The sequence below is a fragment of the Macaca nemestrina genome, chromosome 1 (assembly GCF_043159975.1).
Source record: "Macaca nemestrina isolate mMacNem1 chromosome 1, mMacNem.hap1, whole genome shotgun sequence".
NCBI classification, from domain to species: Eukaryota; Metazoa; Chordata; class Mammalia; order Primates; family Cercopithecidae; genus Macaca; species Macaca nemestrina.
Genome location: NC_092125.1, coordinates 199,317,883 through 199,330,121, shown reverse-complemented (window position 1 = coordinate 199,330,121; position 12,239 = coordinate 199,317,883). Strand labels below are relative to the sequence as shown.

Genomic DNA, 12,239 nt, shown 5'->3' with positions numbered 1-12,239 from the left:
ACAAACCAATTTCCCCTGGCAACCAGGATCAACTATCCTGGTCAGCACAGAGATGCCCCCTTTAGCGTGGTGGTTCAGCCACACAGGGATCCCAGAATGGCCAGGGGACTATCTCAGCTTCTAATTACCGGGAAGCCCAAGGTCAAGGAGACAGCAAGTGAAAGAATCTTCAAGTAGGTTACTAAGTGTAATTGTGAAAGAACTACTTCCACTTCTTCCTTGGGGCCTAGATCCGTTCACTCTGGCTATGGAACAGCACCAGATATTGACTGCTGGTTTAAGGCATACACCATACCCTGCAGAATCCAACCTCACCTTCACAGATGCTATTCATCAACTGAGGCTATTCTGTTGTAACTGAGCTTTCAGCAGACCTCTCCTCCACCTTATCAAGTCAGTTTCTTCTGGGTGATGGGGCATGTGGTTAGAATAGTGTGTGTTGTCTTTAGTTCAGTACCTTACTCCTTTGCCTTAAAAAGTGTGCCCTGGTTGGAGGTATTACTGTGTGGATACCAAGGGGATGATAAGTCCAGAAATGATGGTTCTGAACTTCATCTGGTACTGTGGGCAGGAAAAGAAAGCCTATATTTGATGTACAACCTACTCATCCATGCCCAAACAATGTACCATGGGAGGGCTTTGCTTCACCAAAGTATTAGGAAATGCATTGGCAAGGAGGCAGAGGATTCACGGAAATCACTGGGCTTATCACCTGCCCCACTTCCCAGAAGCAGCTGGCCTGATAGGAAGGTGAAACAGTCTGCTGAAGGTTCAAAGCAAGTGTCTCTGCTTGTGGATTGTTATAGAAGTTACACACTCCTTGTCTCTGATGGTTCGTCACCACCATCTGGCCTCAACAGCACTGGGACCCCATTATTCCAGAGATCAAGGATCCTAATTCCATCTCCAGCTTACACATGAGTCACTGCAGAGCTCTTCAAGGATTCTGGTGCCTATTGTCAATGCATTTTTCAACATCTTGGTGCACCCTCCACCCCCATGGCATACCCAGGAAGGTTTCACGGACTCTTTCTCCCTGCAGAACTCTTAGATCGTCAGTACCAGCAGGCAGGGTGACTTCAAATGTAGTCATCAAGCACAGACATGCGTGCACATGCAGGCAAGTCTTACTAATGTCCTAAGGGACAAGCCACAGTTCAACACCATTCCCATCATCACCAACCCTCAGGTGAATTGGCCACCATGCCATTTTCCTAGATCACTAGGCAAAGCCACAGTCGGGAACTCAATGACACCCAAGAGAGATCCCCAACAGCACAGTTCACCTGGCACATTAACCAGCCCTCCAGGCCATTGTTAAACCACAGCCAATGGCAACTGTAAGTGACTTTGTGTACACACATACCTCACCCTCAGCACATATAGCCTTTACACACCTCAACCGCATCACACCTGCACCCCTCAAAGAGGTTCCCCAGACAGCACATCATCAGCAATTCTACACACGGGCTTATACACAAATACACAGACACTTGGATCTTTCTTTAAAATAGAGTTGTGCCACAGAAAGCACTTTAAGCAGTCTACTTAGAGAGCTCAGAGATCTTGTGTGGGAGGCAGGTCAGGGGCTGGGTGAGGGGAGGAATCTTGAAACCAGACATAAATGGAGTGGAGGCAGGCAGGTTTACCCTGAAGTTGTTTTATGCCTCTCACAATGGCTACCAACATCTCAGAAGTCAGGAAATTGAAAAGTGAGCATCTCATGCTATCCACTTAGCGGAGTGGCTATCTGGAATTGAATTCTGAGAGAAGGAGAGAGAGAGAGAGAGGAATCATTTGTCCTCAGAGAAGGACTAAGAAGGATCTGTGCAATGAAGACAGCCCACATCCTAAAGATACCCAGATCTGGGTTACAGCTGCACTAATTAGCTGTGTGAGCTTGGGCAAGTTATCTCACTTCTCTGAGCTTCAGTTTCCCAGTTTTATAATAGGGTTACCGTGAGAGTTCGATAAGACAACTTTAGGCAGTACCTGGCATTCAAAAAGTGCCATTTCTCTTTTCTCCCCCCTTCCCATAAGGGAGAATGAGGAACATGAAGCCTCCAGGGACACTGGGCTTCACACTCCACGATCAGGCACTGAATCCCAGCCACTCTACTGAAATTTGATTTCTGTCGCTAAAGTGCTTCACCCCTGAATACTGGATCTGAGTTTGACCCAGTATTTGGGTCTCTGCCCATTTTTGGCTCCATGCTGTGATTTGGTTTTCTGCCTGTATCTTCTCCCACGAACTCTTTTTGCTGACCCTGCTTTCTGACTCAACTCCATTCTATCATTTTTCTATTTTTCTCTCTGTTTCTTCCTTCCTCCCTCCCCCTTTCCTTCCTTCCTTCCCTCTTTTCTTCTTTCCTTCCTTTCACTCCCTCCTCTCTCCTTCCTTCTCTCCGTGTATCCCTCCTTCCTTCCTTCTCTCCTCTGTCCCTCCTCCCTGTCCAGAATAGCTCTGAAAAATCTACAACATGCCCAATGCCGTGCTAGACACACAGCCTAACAGACAGTCCCAGAAACAAGACAGATGTGGTCTCTGATCTCAAGGGCCTTCATTCAGATAGGAGAGACAGAACATGAACAAATATATAACAGAATGTTAAAATGCAATTGTTAGCCAGGGCACCAAAAGACAATAGCTCTCATATGTCAAAGGAGGTAGTAGACCGTATGCACAATTTGCAAAGGAGGTTGTAAACATCAGTTTCACATCCAGTGTATGTGCAGGTCAAGAGTTGGATTTGGAAACAAAAAATATTTTAGCAGAGAATTTCTTGGAGTATGCTGTGCTACTAATCTTACCTCTACCCAGGGGGGGAGGAGTGGGAGGCTCTGGAAGGCTGTGGGAGGTACAACTGTATTGACAGGTGTTTGGTTTTTCTTCACTTGTGGGCATCAAAGAGATTGTACTTCATCTACCTTACCTTGAAGTCAGGGATGGCATAATTTGCTTTGGTCACTGAAATGTGCCACTGTCAGATAGAAGCATTTCATGACAGACTCAGCCCTGCTGCCCTCTCTTCCTTTGCTGTGACAATTGTAGAAACACTTTTTAAAATGATTTAATTTTGTTAAAGTTATATAGCCCATGAATATTTACAACAACTACTGAAAAGAAAGAGGGGGTCATCTTAGGTTCTATCAATAATATCTGAGTGACTATCTATGCCTACTCAGCAGCTACTTAAGATAAAAATTATTTTCTCATATGAAGTAAAAGTTAACTAAAAATAGTTGTTTTTTCTCATGCAACAGGGTTTTTGTTGCTGTTGTTGTTATTGTTGTTGCTGTTGTTGTTGTTGTTGTTGAGAGGGAATCTCACTCTGTCACCCAGGCTGGAGTGCAGTGGCACAGTCTCGGCTCACTGCAACCTCTGCCCCCTAGGTTCAAGCAATTCTCCTGCTTCAGCCTCCCGAGTAGCTGGGATTACAGGCACCTGCCACTGAGCCCGGCTAATATTTATATTTTTAGTAGAGTCGAGGTTTCACCATCTTGGCCAGGCTGGTCTTGAACTCCTGACCTGGTGATCCTTCCACCTCAGCCTCCCAAAGTGCTGGGATTACAGGCATGAGCCACCATGCCCATCCCGCAACAGGGTTTTTTATTGTGGGTAAATATGCAAACATAAAATTCACAGTTTTGACCATTTCCAAGTATACAGCTCAGTGGCATTGAATACATTCACATTGTTATGCAACCAACGTGGCCATCCACCTGCAGTAATTTTTTGTACAACCATTTTGATATCCGGGTGCCATAGATTAAAGCGTCCTGGAGCACTCAGTCAACACTTGGAGGACAACTGTCCTTTTGTGTTATCTGGACCCGCAGTGGATTGAAAGCAAGAAATAAACTTGTGTGGTATTAAGCCACTTTGGTTGGGGTCTGTTTGTTAGCTCAGCATTATCTAGCCTAGCCTGGTGAGTGCACAGGTGCTACCCCCTCACCCCAAATCAAGAGACTTTGGCTTTGTGATACCCCTTGGAGAACGTAATATGGGAATCCTGTAGTCTCACTTGAGAAATCCAAATGTCAAGAGGCTGGCTGCCGCAGCCTGTGATGCAGAGCTGAGGGCTACAGTCTGGAAAGTGACTTTCTTCCAGAGTTTGCCAGAGCAAAGGAATAACAAGACTTTCACATGAATCTGATATAAGTCAAGTGCAAGAGAAAGCCAGGGTGGGGGTCATCTTAGGTCCTATCAAGGAAGGCCACATGGAAGAGCAAACAGACCTCAGCAGAGAGAAGGCAGAGACACTGCTGGATTCTCAGGAGAATGCAAACAGCCGAAATAGAGATGCATGTGGTCTAGACCAGGGACTGCAGGTGAGAGATCTTCAGTGAGAAGGTGGGCATCTCTGAAGTCTCCCAAAAGCATCCATGAGAGGAAGAAGTCATTTTAAACATCTGCAAGTCCAAAGAGATTTGAAGCTGGTCACCACTATGATAACAGTCAAGTTAAGTCATCCTTCCTCCCCTAACCTCTTCTATGACTCCCTCATCCAGTCCTGGAGGCATCATGAACATGGCTAACAAGATGAGAGAGGAGTAGAAGTACTATGTGAATGAAGAAAGAGAGAAAGCACCAACCATACATCTTCCTTCCCCTACAGCTTCCAGCGTGCAACAGGCTGAGTCGAGAAGTCTATCCTTCAAGGCAAGACTGTGGGGCTGCATATTTTAATTACTAAATTAGAAATATAGTTGAAACTTAAAGTATCTACAGGACTTTTTATTATATGGTAACAATCATAGATGTTAAGAGCCCAGCTGGGTTTTTATCCAGAGATAAGAGAAGAAGGAGGCCCATAGAATGTATTTTAACTGCGACCATGGGAGACAAAAATAAAATTGCTTTAGGACTGCATCTCACGAGTCATACTCCTTCAACATAATGGCACAAATAAATCTACACATTTTCTGAGATCAGCAAAGTCATGTAAAAGATTTGACAGGAGTGCTATAGCTGAAGAAATTATTTGTGAATCAAAATGGGAAGTGGTCAGCCACAGGCACAGAACAAGTGGTACTTAGAAGACCACTGGACTGTCCATCCCAGCCCTGAGGATTCAGGTCACCATGGACTGTGGCCTTGACCCCTTCAGTTTCCTGTGACATACTTGCAACATAGGTACAGGTTGATTCTTTAGGGTGTCACAGCTTCACGTTGCGTAATTAAATCCTATTGTTCTAATTGCACATGTACTAGGAGTGATGGAAACGGTCAACTGACTTTCAGCATCTACTCCCACCTCCTTCTACTGGGTATTCCTATACTGGAAAGACTTTTTTTAAATCTGCATTTCCAAGACTCCCTTGAAGATTGAGTGATTGAGTTCTCGGTGAGAAATAAGTTTCATCATTCAAAGGCACCTAGGTGAAATTTTGCAGGGAAAAGCGAGGCAGGGGCTGTCTTCCTTTTGACAAGCAAGGGAGTAGAGATACCAGTAGGCTTTCATCAGACTTCATGTTTCAGCATCCAGGCAATTGTGGTGGTACCACAGGCAGACTCCTGAGCCCTAGATCACAGCTATAGCTTTGTACATTTGACCTCAATTATTTCAGGCTCAACCTCCTGATCTTTTGCTATCCAGATTACATCAAATGTAACAGCTCCCCCAATGGATCCCTTCTGCTAGGAATCATTCCCGGAGGCCCCACTTAGAGTCTGTCCTCCAAGCCATCTAGCTACTTTGGAAGCACCTGATTCCTCATCATAAATAAATCTCTTTCTTCTTCAAATATCCAAAGTTCCTGTGTCCAGCATTAAACCCTGAGTGATGCATGAAAACACCTTCTGATTGTAACTTTACTCATTTGGCATGGCCACAAAGAGAGAATGCTCAGTGTTCAGAGGACATGAGTAGCCATACCATTCCCCCACGTGGTAATATTTTTCAAGGAGGTCTGATATTGCACGCCAGACCCTTATGAAGTCCACTGGCATAAGTACATTGGAATTCATTCCTGAGTTTATCAGTTCTGGGGCATGGACCAAACTGTTTATGTAAGGCTAGATGAAGCCTGGGCATGGGTGACTTCGCCAAGAAAAACAGCACCTTGTAAGGCCTTGGGGGAAAAAGACCACCTGGTTTTCTCTGGTGGCACCTCAACTTTGCACACACTTGAACATTCAAACACCCCAGAAGTCCTTCTGTGTCTCCATATGGCCACTCCTGGTAAGATCAGCCCTGCCAGGCTCTACTGCCCATGTAGCCGATCTGGACAACTCGTCTATGCCCTCCATGCCCAGTCCTCCTCCTGCTGCTCCCTCTTATGACAAAATCACCACACAGTGACATTGCCTAGTTAGCTGCTCTTTAGAAAACACTGCCACTTTGGCTGGAAAAGTCCAGTGTCGAGGCATTTCCACCCAGGCAAAATGCACCCAAGAAACAAAGCAAGTTGTGCCTCCCTCAACCACAGCAGGGAGTCATGCATCAAAGTCAGTGTGTTGGCAGGGACGGCAACCTCAACAATTTTCTCTTAACCCTTCCTTTGTTCTCTGTTCCATTTGAGCTCCCTGAACAACAGGTGCTTTTGAAGACAGAAACTGTGTCCCCTTGTCCTTACATTCTACACTCCTAGCTCTGGAGTATACAGAAGTAGATGCTTAGTGATGGTTTGCTGGATGAACGCCACTTCTAGTTGTTGCCTTTTTTCTTGCCCTTCTCCCCTTACACCATACATACCAGCCACAGAGGGGAGCTTTCATTCCATGCCTTCCCATACCCTCAGCCTTCACACATTTTTTTCCTCACTACATAACACACATCCACCTTCAAGTCACCATTTAGACCTCCACTTTCCAGGAAACTTTCCTGACTCCTTAGATTGGTTTCTCCCATTAGACATTCCCATAGCTCCCTGTACTTCCTCCTCATGGTACCCATCACCCCTACATGTAACTACTTGTCCAGGTGTCTGCTTTCCCCACTGAATGGCAAACTGCAAGGAGACAGTGGGCCACACATTCTGTAAACATCTGTAGAATGAAAGAATGAATGAATTTCTCTGTGAAACACATGCATTAAGAGTTAGGACCTTTCTCTGAAGAACTCTCAGCCAGAATCTCTAACCACAGAATATCGAAGGGAACCCAAATCTACAAGTTGGCCCTTCTAGAAGATAGCCCAGCTTCTCCCTCACCTGCCTCAGGTTTGTCACACTTAACTCACCCACTAGGACTCACTGGTCTCTTGAGGGTTGGTATTTATTTATTTTATATGCTATATTTACTACAGCAATTTGCTTTTATCTTTTCTCTATTTTTCTTTCATTGTGCCATTTTAGCCGATTTTAGTTCTTTTTATTATATTTCCCCCTGTTTTCCTTATTCCTATTCAAAAGAAAATTTCATTATAAGAAGGCATAGCTCTAAGCAGCTGATTTTTCCTAAACTGGAAACACCAGGTGTCACTCCCATCTTCTCCCATTCCTCCCCACCAGCTAGCACTACAGAGCAATTTCTTCTGTCCAAAGGAAGCCTTCTGGTCCTGTCCTGGGAGAGTCCCTAGACTGTAAAGACTTTTCACTAAGATGGTGAAGTGTTTCCCACCAAAAGTCACTGCGTCTAATCACAAAAGAAAGCAAAAGGCCAAGCTTCTCTGGCCCCAGAGAACAAATAAGTTCAGCCTTCAAATGCAACCTTATTGTGAGTGTAATTCATTTGTGTTTCCCCAGAGCCAGGCTCAGGAGCCTTCATCTACGAAGTGTCAGAAAATGTCGGAAAAGTGAATAAATTAACAATGATTGAATGAATGACCGAAAGAGTGAATGGATAGATGAATGAATGGGTGGGATGATGGTACACGGATGGACTAATGAACAAATGAATAAACAGGAGAAATGAATGAATACGTGAATGAACCAACGGGTAAATAAATAGACAGATGTATATGATGGTCAGAGGGATAAATGAGTGAGTGGGAGAGTGAATAAGTAAATTAGAGGATGAGTGATTGAGTGAATAGATGAATGAATGAATAAATGAGTGGATTAATAAATAAGTTGTAGTGAGCCCTATAACTCAGGTATAAACCAGGCATGTTCCTGAGACTGGAAAATGAAACTTGATACTAAAAATACAATAAAGTAATTAAAAAAAAAAAACACTGTGATAATACAGAGCTCATTGATCAGCGCCCCAAGATCAATATTCTTCTGGACAAATCTTCAGCGTGGCTTCTCAGCTCCACCCATTGACTGTCACTGGAGCTGTGGAAAAGACAGATTGAGAGACAGTGTGTGGGTGCTGAGAGGTTGTATGTGTGATCAGGACAGTGCTTCTTTTCTCTAGCTGTGCTTTAGAATCCTCTGGGGAGTTTTCAGAAAGTGATTGTGATTTACTTGGATTCAAGGCAGAGGGCAGGGGACGGGAGCAGAAAGGAGAGAGGCATGGCTTCCTTTGTTTTTTCTAAAGGCTCCCACAAAATCTAATGCGCAGCCAGGGTTTGAGAATCGCTGGTTCCATGGTGAACAACATTCTGATGTGGGTACTTGGACACAATCATTTAGGTGCCAATGGCATCTTCATGTGACCAAACCAAAAAAATGGCCTTTCTTCTGTTCTTTTAATCCAGTAATGTGTGAAACTCACACACACATACACACACACACACACACATACACACACACGACTTATTTTATTGCCTACGCTACCCACACCCTTTGGAAGGGGCAGCCTCACCCCATGACTCCCCCTCCCTCGCTCCACACTCTTGGCTGATTTTACAGGGTAGACAGTTGGCGTAGGGGCAGAGTTCTGGGGTAGAGGTCAGATCAGGTAAAAGTCAGGAATGGGGAGAGACATGGGCAGAGAGGCTCAAAGATATCTAAAATACACAGTATTTTGACAATTAAAAAATTTTTTTTACCTAGCCACTATGATCCAGCAGCATCAAAATCATCAACATAAAATGTCTCTTCTGTCAAAATATCTCTCTTAGGAGGCAAGATGGCTGGTGAGCTTTTGCTATACAAGGAAACAGTAAGATCCCTGACAACCACCTGTCCAAAGGACAGGCAGGGAAATCAGGTGGAGAGCAAGCCAATCACTCGAAAAATAAGCATGGTGTTCTCAGCGTCTGGGAACCAGGGATCTGGGGAGGCACTTCTCTGCTTCAATGAAGGGGCTTAAGCTTGGGCCACCAGACAGTTCCAACAGTGTGTGTATGGTCTGCTTCTTTTCTGTCCAGGTTGCCTTCATTTTTAAGAAGGTTCTTTTTGGAAGTTCGATCTATTGTCTTCACTGTGCCAAGAAGAGATGAAAGGAAAAGTTTGGAGGACAGTGAGGACAGAGAAAACCACTAGGTTTCTTGGGATGAAGAATAGGTAGGTATAGGGTGGAGTTAAGCACAGGGAATTACTCACCTATTCCCAGGTACTTGTTCCAGGGAAAGATAAAGGAAAGGGAGGGAAGGAATCTTGAAACTTGAAACTTGCAGGAGGTAAATTCTGGATCAATAAAAGGAAGTGCTCCTTCACACAGCAGGGAACAAATTTACAGAATTCATCATCCCAAGAGGAGATGCAGCTGAAAATATGAATAAGATCCCAAAACCTGCAGATATAAATTGGATTATTGAAAGAAAAATGATGACATTAAGTTGACATCTAGGAGAACAATCCTGTTCTCCCCTAATTTACTCTTTAGTGCCCTAGATTAAGACAAGATCCTGAACTGTAGGTACCAAGGAGATGACCTAGTGTGATCATCCAACAATCTCATGTTTGATTGCCTAGGAAACTAACTTTTCTTCCTTCTTGCTTCCTTCCTTGTAAGCACCAGTGACAGGTTCCATCTGTTAAACACCTTCTATTTCCCAGGCACTATTTCTTTACACCCACTGTCTAATTTAAATCAGGAATCCAAAAAGCATTTATTGAGTACTTTTTTGTGTGCTCACCACTTTACAAGATTTTACAGGTAGTGGAGAATTAAAAGACTCTGTCCAGGTGTTTGAGAAGGCTATGATACATTTGAGAAGACAGAAAAAAGTGCATAATTTATTAAACAACTGACAGGTATAGGAAACCACTAGAGTTGATTGATAAATACAGGAAATCACTGCATGTTTGAGGCATGTCAGATAAGAACTAGTGGGGGCTGAGGACTTAGCAAACGTGTTTATAGCGGGTGATTAAGAGTAGCATCCTGGCTCCAGACTATGTGATTTCAAGTCCCAGCTCTTCCATTTCGAAGCTATGGAATTTGGATAAGTTACTCAATCTCTCTGAACGTCAGTTTCTTTATCTGTAAAATGTGTATGCTAAGAATACCTTCCTCTTGAGGTTGTTGAAGGATTAAATGAATCAATGCATGCAAAACATTCTCCTACTGACCCTGCCTTTGGTCAAACCTTTCTAGAAGCCAGACATAGGAGAACCCACTGATATGGACCATCTAGGTCTGCCCACCAGGGCAGACACCAGAGTGGAGAAGGGACCTGGAGGAACAGAATGGAGATGCCGGGCACACCATCCAACCTAAAGCACATTCCTGCTGTCATCCTCACAGAACCTTATTCCTTTGTTTAATTGCAGTTAGAACAATTATTATTTAATAGAAATTGATTTAAAACAATGCCTGAAACATAGTAAGTGTTCAATAAACATTAGTTGTCAGTATTATTATCTGTTGTAAGGGCCAGCACGAGGAGAGAGGTGACCCGGGGGGCAGGCCAACCACTTCCTCTGCTGTGTGCTGTGTGGTCGGGATGAAATTCAGAAAATCTCGTCTCATGCTGTCTCTCCCGAGGGCTGCGCTCTAGACACACTGCCCTTCTCTCTGTTCCTTGAACACAACAGTGAGCTCTTTCCACCTCAGAGTTTTCACACGCGACTTCCTCCTGCCTGGAGCGTCTCTCCTCCCCCGTTCTTCACATGGCTGGCTCCCGCTCATCCCGAAAGTCTAGCTTAAATGTCACTTCCTCAGAGAGGCTTTCTATTGCCATCTGTATCCATCAGGGTCCTGGCAGGAAACAATGGCACATTCACATTAGGATAATTCAAGGAGGTTTCTAAAAGGACTATGCAGGAAGGCAAGAAGCGAGACAAAGGGGTACCACCGGGGAGAGGACAGAACTACCCCTAGCCCAGAAGCATGAAGGAGGAGGACAAAGAATGTGGCCAGCCTAGGGTAACCAGCCAGGGAGAAAGCTAGGGGAATAAATATCCCAACCTCACTCTCCTCTCACCCTCTAATCTCTGGCTGACCACCCGCTTTGGCTGAACACTATTAGAAGCCAGACATAAGAGAACTCACTGATGTGGACCCACCAGGGCAGAGACCAGAGTGGAGGAAGGACCTGGAGGAGCAGAATGGAGATGCCAGATGCACCATCCAACCTAAAGCACATCCCCTCTCAGAACCTTACTCTTTTCTTTAATTTCAGTTAGAACAACTTCTATTTATTTAATAGAAATGTATTTATTTTATTTAAGAGCCATCTCTCACAATGCCATGAGCACTGAAACCATCTTGGCTTTGCTTACCACCAGGTACCCAGTACCTAGCACAGCACTGGGGACATAGCAGATAATTGGTAAATGTTTGAGACACATGAGTAGATGAATAAGGTTGCCACTACAGAAGAAGTGATAGCCAAAGGTCCAAACTGTATTGTTCCAAAGATATCCAGCCATCTCAAGCTTGGCCCAGACCAGTAGTCAAGTATATCAGAATGCAAGAGACCCAATCTATGTGGACATGTGTCCCCTCTATACAGAGACTTTACCTGGAGTGACAGGATCCTGGTTGGTGGTCACTTGTCCATTGTGAGCAGGACCTGAGTCAATAGCTGAGAATTAGAGACAGATCCAACCCTCAGGAGAGGACCTAGCAAGAACCACACAAGGCGGTAGGGCCTCAGCTGGAGCTCAAGCCCAGGCAGGATCCCGGTTGCCTGGGGAAAAAAATGAAGCAGACTTTGTCATGGAGTCTCATAAACCAACCTCCCTCCGTTCTCCACACTGCAGCCAGTGTGATTTTTCTAAATTATAAATCTAATCATGTCATTTCCCCACTGAAACTCCCACTCACTTTCTCATTTATTCCATGCCTGTGATGTGCAAGTCAAAACTCTTTCACATGGCTTGTAAGTCCCTGCATTTCCTCGCCCCTGCCTGCCTCTCCCGCCTCATCTCACCTTCACCTCCAACAGGCACCCATGCATACACTTGCAAGGTGCATGTGCACACGCACCACCCCACCCAACTTTCCACCATGCCAT

At 44.7% G+C, this 12,239-nt stretch overlaps 1 long non-coding RNA gene across 1 annotated transcript; it reads left to right on the top strand.

Moving 5' to 3' along the window:
- Positions 1–42: 42 nt before the first annotated feature.
- On the top strand, positions 43–10,945 carry LOC139363295 (uncharacterized). Its single transcript, XR_011623339.1, has 3 exons — positions 43–173; positions 9,204–9,339; positions 10,376–10,945. It is a non-coding gene; the product is annotated as an uncharacterized lncRNA (long non-coding RNA).
- Positions 10,946–12,239: the final 1,294 nt, after the last annotated feature.